Source organism: Myotis nattereri, assembly GCF_964212035.1.
Source record: "Myotis nattereri genome assembly, chromosome: 3".
NCBI classification, from domain to species: domain Eukaryota; kingdom Metazoa; phylum Chordata; class Mammalia; order Chiroptera; family Vespertilionidae; genus Myotis; species Myotis nattereri.
In genome coordinates, this window is record NC_138077.1 from 148066304 (window position 1) to 148077945 (window position 11642).

Consider the following 11642-nt stretch of genomic DNA (forward strand, 5'->3'; position numbering starts at 1 on the left):
TTTCTCAATTCATTGAGAGTTTGCGTCCCAGCAATTGCCATCAGTTTGGCTCAGAAAAACTCATAAACATTCTCGATAGGTTTGAATGAATCTTATGTCAACAGTTAGTATTCTTTTTTCAAAGACAAAACAGGCCAGTAACATAGGAGGAAAGTATTTTGTCAGTCTATTAACATGTTTTTCATCTGATCCTATTATTAAAACTCTGGCCCTAGCTAGGTTTTTCCCAGTAGTTAGAGCGTCGGCTACGAACTGAAGGGTCAAGGGTTTGATACAAGTCAAGGGCAGATACCTCAGTTGCAGCCTTCATGTTTCTCTCTCTTTGTCTCTCCCACTCCCTTCCACTCTCTCTAAAAAATCAGTGGATTAACAACAACAGCAACAACATTAAAACTCTGGCATTATTATTGGGGTAAAGTAGTTTTTGTTTCCTTCCTGAATCTATTTCATCACAAAGTTCCCTCCTTAGTTGAGAACATTTGTTTACTTACTATGATATAATTTGTTAGACCCCCAAATTTCTCCCCAGGTGAAGTGGGGGTCCGGAGGATCTCTGCTTATCCTGCCACAGCAATAAATAGAAACCTTTGAACTTCACATGCGGAATTAGCAAGATCGTTGCATAGGGAATGTTTACAGATTCAGGGCCTTGATCTAAGAAACTGATGTCTTCCATTTCAAAGCAAATAGTGAGATTGCTAATCATGTGTCTTTTTGCCTAGCAGCTAGACGCCTCCCCCTCCATTTCCAGCTCACTATCTGCAAGATGAAAGGAATCAATCTAAGATTTGTAGAAAATTCTTGGAATTCAATATAGTTCAACTGTCTACATGAACTATTGGGTGGTAAAAATGCAATTTTGTATCATTCAGGGCGATATTCCCATGGTTTCTTCTACAACCTTGCTTTGAGAAATCAAACTAGAACAGAGGTTGACACAAAGAGTATTATTTATTTTGCCATGTCAGCCTAACAGCATAGGAAGAACACATTTCCCAAAATGATTTATCTTAAAAGCCCTGAGCCCCACCAGAGATTCTCATGGGATAGGTCACTGAGACTCAAGGTTTAGGAGAAGTTTCATATTCCTTCTGTTCCTCCCTTCAGGGGTGACTTCATGTAAAAGTGACAGTGACAAAATTACTTCTTTAAGGAAAAACCTACTTCAAAGGGAAAAAGGATTGAATAATAATTCCATCTTAACCATTCTTTCAACCGGAAATATAAGCATATTAATGCTACCAGAAAAAATGTGTTAGAGGCTCAACTGGGTTTTTAAAAAAGTAACTTTTTCTTAAACTTTTTCTAATGACAGAAATCATTCACAGGAATCCACAAGTGAACAATCTTTTCAGAGCAAAACACTACTATTTTACTAATGGGTCTTCAAAAATACCCTAACTTTCCATCCATCCTTGTTCTAAAAAGTCATCTACTTCCATTGGAAAATTCCAGGCTCAGGCAAAAGAGTTTATTTAACTTGCATTATAATGCAAAACATATTTTGCCAGAAACTTCCATCACTCATTAGGGCAGCATTTTTGGGGGTTGTTTTTGTTATTTTTTAATGATGCATTACCAAATGATTATAAATTCTCAGATACATTTGCCCTTCTACCTTCATTCTAATAAAATTTGCATCAGCACAAACAGATGCTTCAGAAGTAAGATTCATTCTTGATGATTTTCCCTTTTTCATTTACCAAAAATACAAGGGTTTCTTTGGATTTTAAATCTTATTGATGAAAACATAAATCTAGTTGACATCCTTGATTTCTCTTTCCCACCTCCCCTATATCCAATCCATCCATTTGACCCATTGGTTCAACCACTAAATCCTAATCCATCTTCTGCTCCTCTCTATCTCCATTGCTACTGCCCTGGTCCAACCCATTGACATCTCACACAAGGAGTATTGCTCTGCTCTTCTACAATCTCTTCTCCTTCCACTCTTGCTCCTCTAAAATGTATCCTTCACATGGTTGCCAGGTAAAATTTGATCATGTTACTATTTGCCCCCTTGAAATCTTTCAATGTTTTCCATCACACGAGTAAAATGAAAACTTCAAGCCTGTGCGCCTCACATAATTTGGCCCACTTCCTAGACCTTATTCCATACCCCTCATCCCTCACTCATACTCGCAGCCTCTATAAAATGGTGTTTCTCTAACTCAAATATCAACCTTTTCCTCACCTCAGCACTTATGCTATGGCTGTTTCTTCTGCATGGAACTCTCTTCTCTAGATTCTTTTCATTATCCTGTAAATGTGCTCTCTGGATCAGCAGCATAAATTTCACTTGGGATAAAGTATGCAGATCTCAGGCACAACTCCTTACTTACTGAATCATAATCTGCGTTTCAACAGATCCCCATGTGATTTATATGCAAGTTATAGTTTGAGAAGGTCTAGCTTAGGTCTCAGCTCAATCGCCACCTCCTCAGAAAGGCTTAGCTGATGCTCAGTCTAAACTAGCTTCCCAATCACCCTCTATTACACCATGTAATTGGCTTTTTTCATGGCAATTAAATTTACATGAAAATACCTTAATTGTTAACTAATATCTTTATTTGTTTCTTTTTCCCCACTAGAGTATAAGCTCTCTGAAAGCAGGGGCCATATTTATGTTGTCCACTCCTATTTTACCACCTAGCCTATCTCATCAATAGATATTTGACAGATGACTGAATATTCAAATACATGTGCAGTTTTAATGTTCAAAGAGATGGTAAAATAGAGTACATTTTTAATTTCTGTTTTTCTGGCTTTGTCTGACCTAATTACCAGCCAGAAAAATTATGAGTCAAATCAGTCTTAGCACAAATCACTTGCAGTATCATAATTGAATTGAAGGAAGGAAGGAAGGAAGGAAGGAAGGAAGGAAGGAAGGAAGGAAGGAAGGAAGGCTGGCCTTGGAAGATGAGCTGGTAATAAATGAAATGGCATGGCAAGGGACTGCGTAGGACAGGACTACAGAGGCAAGTGAAAGATCACATTGGCTCCCCAGCATGCTGTGAATTAGGCTAACTTTTTCACTTTCTAGAGCTTGTAAACAATGAAAATTGAAATTTTATATTTCCTATTGTGCTGCCTAAATCACACCATCAATTAGTAGCCATTGAGAAGGAAAAGATATGTTCACCGTGTTTCTCCTTTACTCTCACACTACTGCCACACTCGGATGTGTGGGTTTTTTCCACACCAAGCAATTTTCTGTGACATCAGTTGGGTTCTACAGTTTACTAGTAACTCAATTCCAATACTGTCTACCTGGAGATAACCTCAGATCCCACAGGTTAAGGGCTCAATCCCATGAGAGTGCCCACCACTCCACTTTACGTGCCAACCACAGTAGTAGGGCCTCAGGGTACCCACAGCTTCTATCTATCTTGGCTACAAATCTGATTGATAATGACTATAGTGTCCAAGCTGCTGTGCAAGGACTGATCTTGCAAAGTAGAGTTTGCCCCATCAGGCTCCAGTGCCCGCCGAGGCCTCCCTTTGGGGGTGCCACTTGTGGAGGTAATTGGTTGGTGCTCTGATGTGGTCTGAAGCCCACCACTGAGTGTGTTGGTTCTGGAGCCTCTTGGAAGGGACTGTGGTGAAGGTCAATGTCAGATGCTGCCTATGACCAGCCCGGGGCTACTTGTTAGGAATTACAAAGAGATCCACAGTTTGTGGCTGCCTACACTGGGCTTTGGTAGGAGCAAGTGATTTGTGCCAAAACTGGGAGAGGCCCAGCTGCATACCAGTGTTTGCTTTCACCAATACCAAGCTGGGGTCAAGTCAGCAAAAGGCCCAAGGCACCCTGAGATCCACCTCCTGCCAGCTGCATGTTAAGTTCGGTCACTGAAAGAGCCTCTGGCAGTGAGCGAGTTGCATGAGGTAGGTTCTTGGTGAGTCACCAGGTAGGGGCCTGTAATGTTGATAGAGATATGATCTCGGCGCCAATGCTGGGTCTGAGGCCACTCAGCAAAAGCTGCAATGCACATCAAGGCCAGCCGCCACCGGCCTGGGGCCTGCAGACCTGTGTTTTGGGTGGGGTCTCAGGGAGTCATCAGGGTGAGGCCAGTAAAACTCATCAGACTAAAACAGATTAAGATTTGCTGTGTTGAGGGAGAGCTCTGCACAGGAACGCTGGTGCTAGTAGAAGTGCTGCAGGGGAAAACTCGACCTCTGTGAGAATCTTTCACAGCTGTAAACCTACTTCTGCATAAATATATATGAGGCCCGGTGCACAAAAATTTGTGCACTCGGAGGGGAGAGGGGGTCCCTCAGCCCAGCCTGTGCCCTCTCATAGTCTGGGACCCCTCGGGACATAACGACCTGCTGGCTTAGGCCTGCTCCCAGGTGGCAGAGGGCAGGCCCAATCCCTAGGTGCAGCCCCTGGTCGGGCTCAGAGCAGGGCCGATTGGGGAGTTGGGGCACCGCCCCCTGTCATGCACAGAGCAGGGCGGATCTGGAGGTTGCGATGCCACCCCTAGTCATGCTCAGGGTACGGCTGATTGGGGGGTTGGGGCACCTCCCCCTGTCACACTCAAGGCAGGGTCGATAGGGAAGTTGCGGCACCACCCCCTGTCACACACAGAGCAGGGCGGATCAGGGGGTTGGGGCGCTGCCCCCTGTCATGCACAGAGCAGGGCCCATCAGGGGGGTTGGGGCTCCGTACTCTGTCACACACAGAGCAGGGTCGATCAGGGGGTTGGGGAGCTCCCCCCTGTCACGCACAGAGTAGGGCCAATAGGGGAGTTGGGGCACCGCCCCCTGTCACACACAGAGCAGGGCGGACCAGGTGGTTGGGGCGCTGCCCCCTGTCATGCACAGAGCAGGGCCCATCAGGGGGGTTGGGGCTCTGTACCCTGTCACACACAAAGCAGGGCTGATCAGGGTGTTGAGGAGCTCCCCACTGTCACTCACAGAGCAGGGCCCATCAGGGGGGTTGGGGCACCGCCCCCCGTCACACACAGAGCAGGGCAGATCAGGGGGTTGGGGCGCTGCCCTGTATCACCCACAGAGCAGGGCCGATCGGGGGTTGGGGCGCTGCCACTGTCACACTCAGGGCAGGGCCGATGGGGAGGTTATGGCTCTACTCCATCACACACAAAGCAGGGCCCGTGGGGGGGGGGGGGTTTGGGGTGCCGCCCTCTATCACCCACAGAGCAGGGCCGATCAGGGGGTTGGGGCACTGCACCCTGTCACACACAGAGCAGGGCCGATCAGGAGGTTGGGGCACTGCACCCTGTCACACACAGAGCCGCAGGGCGATCAGGGGGTTTGGGCGCTGCCCCCTGTCACGCTGATCCCGGTGCTGGGAGGCCTCGCGGCTCCGCTGATCCTGGTGCTGGGAGGCATATTACCCTTTTACTATATAGGATAGAGGCCTGATGCACGGGTGGGGGCTGGCTGGTTTGCCCTGAAGGGTGTCCTGGATCAGGGTGGGAGTCCCCAATGGGGTGCCTGGCCAGTCTGGCTGAGGGGCTGAGGGCTGTTTTCAGGCTGACGGGCGACTGAAGCTCCCAACTGCTCCTTTTTTTCTTTTTCTTTTTTATTCTGGGCCAGCTTTAGCTCTGAGGCCTCGGCTGCTGAAAACAGGTTTCTGGCCTTTGTTTACCATCTGTATTTGATACAATGTTGCGGTCCGGCTGGCTGAAGCCTGGCTGAGTAAAGCAGGTTTCTGGGGTTTTGTTTAGCTTCTATATTTGCAACATAGTTGCTTAGAGTTGCAGCTGAGAGGCCGGCAAGTCAGGCAGGGAACGTTGGAGTCCTCCGTCACTGAAGCAAGCAAGCCTCCCTGTTCACATCAGCTGCCTGGCTGCTGGCCGCCATCTTGGCTGCCAGTTAATTTGCATATCTCCCTGATTAGCCAATGGGAAGGGTGACACCAATTTGCATGTTTCTCTTTTATTAGTGTATATATATAATTAAACTGCTGGTAGCTTGAAATAAGCCATGGTGGAAGTATTTAAACACCGCAGAAGGACAGCAAACACTAAAACACTAGGACTCTTTCTCCCCACCTTGGACCAAGAGACAGTTGTTAAATGTTTATCAGCATATCACTATGTGTGCATGTATACGCACAAATACAACTATTTATATTCACATGTATACAGAGAAAGAGAGAGAGAGAGCAAATGAGGCAAATGTTAAAAATTGGGCAACCTAGGTGGAGAACATATGGGTGTTCTTATACTATTCTTAGAACTTTCTATAGATTATAAAAATTTTTCCAAATAAAAAGTTGGAAAAAATTAAAAATATAATCAGGGAAAATATGAAGGTGAAAAAGCATTGATCATAAGGTGATACAGTAAAGTTGGATGAAGTGCTCTTATGGATTATTATGATAGTCTTTCTAATTTGGTACATTCCTGAAATTTTCCATAATAAAAAGTTAACAACATACACAAAAACAAGTTAATAGAAAAAGGTAGTTAATCAGAAAAAAATATTGCTGAAACATGACAATAGCTAGGAACAAAATGTTCATTAAAATGTATTAGTCATGCTCAGGCCAAGCTCCACCTGGCATACCTTGGAGGGAGACAGGATGCATTCAAAGGACATGTATTTGCAAGAAAATCTGAATGTTCAATAACCATACAGGTTGCTCTGTTTATGAGATCTGTACCATACAACCTAAGGTTCTATTAAGAGTCAAATTGAATAATTAACCAATAGGAGTTTGTGTTTGGCACACAGTAGACAATTCAAATGTATTATTGCATGAATTAAGAAAAGAATGGTTTCCGCCCTGGCCAGGTGGCTCAGTTGTTTGAAACATCATCTCACACACTAAAAGGTTGCGGCGGGTTTAATCCCTGGTTGGGGCAACCAATTGATGTTTCTCTCTCACATCAATGTTTCCCTCCCTCTCTCTAAAAAAAAAAAAAAAAAAGAAAAGAAAAAGAAAAGAAAAGAATTGTTTTCCTTTCATGATGTCTTTCAGGATATGTAACTCGATAAACAAACATTAACACTCTCCTGGCCAGAGATGGAGACTGTGTGGTGAGAACAATAGAGAGCAGAGATGGAAGGGTGTGTGTCACAGCTGGAAGCAACCTGTCCTTCCCTTTCGCACAGAGAGAGAAGCAAGGCTGCTTTAGGAACAAGAGACCTGTATAGTCACAGTGCACTTGGTTTAATGCTCTGTGGTCACCATCCTGAAATTTTTAATAATTTTATCTTTGAACTTGGATTTTACAACTCATGCTGAAGTGACAAGGGCACGTGTGTGAACACAGTAGATAAGTAGGAGTGTCAACTTTTTCTTTTTTCTTCTTTTAAAAATATATTTTATTGATTTTTACAGAGAGGAAGGGAAAGGGATAGAGAATCAGAAACATCAATGAGAGAGAAACATCAATCAGCTGCCTCCTGCACAGCCCCAACTGGGGATGTACCCACAACCAAGGTACATGCCTTTGACTGGAATCGAACCTGGGACCCTTCAATCCGCAGGCCAACACTCTATCCACTGAGCCAAACCGGTTAGGGCTCAACTTTTTCTTGATGCTCCATTTGCTTTAAGAATTCTTGATGTCCCAGGAGCACTGACTTCCCAGGGATCCCCGACGATGCCTGGGAGCCCAGTAGGATTCAAGGCAAGTACAAGGTAAGTGAGTTCCATGTATAATGGAGAAAGGAGAGGAGAGAGGGCACTTACAGCCCTAAGAGACCATGCTTTCTGTTTAAACTAGAACTCGATTTAAATGCAGAACGTAATGGCACTCTTTATTTAACAAATAAATAAAGAACTCTTTCATATCCTTCCTTCATTCTTGTTACCTCCCTGTATTGGCCAACCACTTAGACTGAAAATGATGACATAAAAGAAAGGGAAAGATGGCAACCCAAGTTCATTTTCCTTTCCAGCCTTTCCTTACTCATCGGTAAAGGATAGGTGGAGTGTCTGTAGGATATGCGCACATAAACAGGTGAAGCAAAAACAGTTGAGTTAGTTTTGTGCATCATTTCCACTATTCTGGTCAGAACAAAACTGAATGCATGTTTGAGTTACAAAATACAAATTGAGTAATTTCACTCATTCTGTGCATGAATTTAATGCTTTTATATTTTAATTTAAAACTTTGCACAATGAAAAGATAAATGGTAAAATTTATGCTAATGATCTAAAATTTTAATTTTCCTTCACTTAGAATGACATTAAGTAGCAAATTAAAAATCCCATGACAAGTTGAGAGAAAGAATGAGGCAGAAAGGGTAAAACTTTGTTTTATTTTGTAGTTTATTATTTTTTAAAATCCTCACCTGAAGATATGTTTTTAATGATTTGAGAAAGAGATGAAGGGAGAGAGAGGGAAAGAAATATCGACATGAGAAACATCAATAGGTTGCCTCCAGTATTCCCCTCATGGGGCAGGAGGGGGCGGGCGGGGTTTGAATCCACAACCTGTGTATGTGCCCTGACCAGGAATGGAACCCATCACCTTATGGTGTATGCGACAGCACTCTGACCAACTGAGCACAGCAGCAGGGACTTTCTGTTTTAAAAGTGACTTTGTCAAGCTGCTGCCCAAGCTTTTTCTAAAAGGAACAAGGCTTCTTCTCCATCCCAGAAAGTATCAAAAACACATTTTAGTGTGCAGAGTTGAGTACTTTCTTCATCTGGTATCACTTTCCTTTGATACTAAGATTTGCTCTTTAACCAAACCTTCTCTGAGTCAAACAGCAGCTCAAAGCTTGAGAGGAGAATGTGTCCTGCTCCTACAGGCTCAAATCAAGGCGTATCCAGACCAGAACAGCATGGCAAACACTGGTTAGACACATGGCTTTAAAGTTTAACTCTACACAAACAGTGCGGTGCAGTCCAGAGCAAGGTCCGTACAGATAGGCCCAACAACCTTGCCTTTCAGTGTCTTGATAGCTCTGTGTCATGGAGACCTTTAGGTTTTGGCCTCCATGGGAAGATTTCAGAGATAATGCTTCTCCCCTTGGCCGCCTGCCCTGTAGCCAGTTGTGTAACCAAACTATTTCCTCTACAGAGCTCCCCAAGCACAAAGTCTTGGGAAAGGAAATACTACAAAAGGCAGAGGGTACATTTCACCTGGAAGGTTGCACGATGGCTGATAGAAAGCCTTGGACATGACGTCGGAGCTTTCTTCTTATCAGTGGTGTGGCCTTGGGCAAGTCACTCACCCTGTCTACGCCTCAGTTTCCTCATCCATCAAGTGATGGCAATGATACATACCCGGTCTGGGGTTGCTGTGAAAAGTAAGATAAGATCCTTTTATGATAAAGTGCTTTTTAACAGTAAAAACATGCCCAACCTAATAAAATTAATGTTTTCAATCACTTAATAAATACTTAGTAAGCACCTACCATAGGCTAGACCCGTGGTCGGCAAACCGCGGCTCACGAGCCACATGCGGCTCTTTGGCCCCTTGAGTGTGGCTCTTCCACAAAATACCACATGCGGGCGCGCACGTACAGTGCAATTGAAACTTCGTGGCCCATGTGCAGAAGTCGGTATTTTGTGGAAGAGCCACACTCAAGGGGCCAAAGAGCCGCATGTGGCTCGCGAGCCGCGGTTTGCCGAGCCGCAGTTTGCCGACCACTGCAAGACTCTATCCTAAGGGATGGAGATATATTTGTGAACAAAAACAGACAAATACCTTGTGTAGAATTTATAATTTGCTAATCTAGGATAATAATGGCCTTGGCCCACGTGGCTTAGTTGGTTGGATGTCATCGTCCTGTGCACTGAAAGGTTGCTGGTTGCATTCCTAGTCAGGGCACAGGCCCAGATCTCGCTCCATCCCCTATGTGGGGGGTTCAGGAGGCAGCCAATAGATGTCTCACTCTCCCATCCATGTTTTTCTTTCTCTCCCCCTCTCCCTTCCTCTTTCTCTAAAAATCAATAACAGTATTTGTTAAAAAGGATAACAACAATGAAAAAAGTAAGAGTGAAGTTGTGATTTTAATTGAGTGGCTTGGCAGACTGTGACAATCGCAGCCCCTGACAAGTCATACCATCCTGAGTCCACTCCCCTTGCAGTGGACTCTGCTGCTCCTGACTGGCTCTTTAGAGGCCAGGCCCTGAGAGGCCTTGAAGCTTCCCATCTCACCCTTTTGAAAGATTCTAGCTGTTGTGTGAGGAAGCCCAGACTAGACTGTAAAAGAATGAGATACCCCATGAAGAGAGAGCCCCTGCCAACAGCACCACTGTGAGGGTGAGGCAACCTTACACCCTCTGGTCCCAGTTCAGCTGCCAGATGATTGCAGCTCATGGATAACCCCAGTGGACCCAGCTATCCCACAAAATAATAAATCAGTGTTTCAAAAAGGAGGCCAGAAAACTTCTCGGCAAAAGTGATATGCCAACTAGACCAGAAGAAAGCTGCTAGGGCCTGAATGTTTGTGTCTTCCCCAAATTCCTGTGCTTCTAACTGGGCTTAGAAGCCCTAACCCCAGTGTATTTCAAAATGGGGCTTCTAAGGAAGTAACTGAGGTTAAATGAGGTCATCAGGTTGCACCCAGAGAAGGCCATGTGAGGACATAGCAAGAAGGTGGTTGTCTGCAAACCAGGAAGAGAGTTCTCACCAGAAACCAAATCGGCTAGAATCTTGATCTTGCACTTCTATCCCTCAGGACTGTGGGAGAATAAATTTCTGCGCTTTATGCCACCCATTTATGGTATTTTGTTATGGCAGCCGAGCTGATTAAGACAGGAGCCATGCAGATACCTGAGGGAGAGCATTCCAGCAGAAGGAACAGCTGTGCAAAGGCAGGGATGCTGGAATGGTGTGATGCTGGACCAGTAAGTGAAGGCAGAACTGGGGACATGGGGAAGAGAGGTAAGAAGTATGCAAACCAATAGGCCCTTTGATGACTTTGCTTTTTATTTAAAACAAAAGCAAAGTCTGTGTACGGTTTTGAGGGGTGGAGTGACATGTTTTCAAAGAACACACATTTCTGTAATACTTGACTTTTATGTAACGATGAACATGTGTGACTTTTGTAATCCGAAAAAAGACATCAGAGCACTTTGAAGATTCCATAAGTATAAGCAAACAAGGGCAAGTATAAGCAAACAAGAGCAAGCTGTGTCCTTTAATGCCAACATGTGGGCACAGAGGCAATAGAGGACCAAGGGGGTAAAGGGGAGAGAATGTAGCTGGTTAGAAGGGCAGGTCTCAATATGCCACAGCCCTGGATTCTTGGATGGCTGTGCTCGTTGACTGCTCTCCCACAGGTATTGCACTTTTGTGGACAGAGGTGAGGGAAGGGAGCAGAGGGTGCAGCAAGGACAGAAAACACTGGTTGGATGGAATTGTTTCTTGATAGGAATCAATTCAAATACTTCTGATTTACTGCAGCACTTAGCATATTGCCCAGTTTCTATAAGGTAGGAGCTAGATTATTTCTTGAAGAAATGAGTCACCTGGCCTGAGCAATCTCCCTATTATTCTGCACTCAGTCTTCCCATTATCATTCCCCCTTCTTTGTTGGTACAATGAATTCTAAAGGGAATCTTTCAGACAAAGAGTGGGTGTAGTGGAGGGTTGATCTTTGAGGTAATAAAACAATAAAAATCTGCTGTATTTAAGCCCTGCACATCTCATGGTCTGTTTCTAATTTTAAAAAAATGTAATAAATTGAGCTGAACTTTCAAGTCGAGT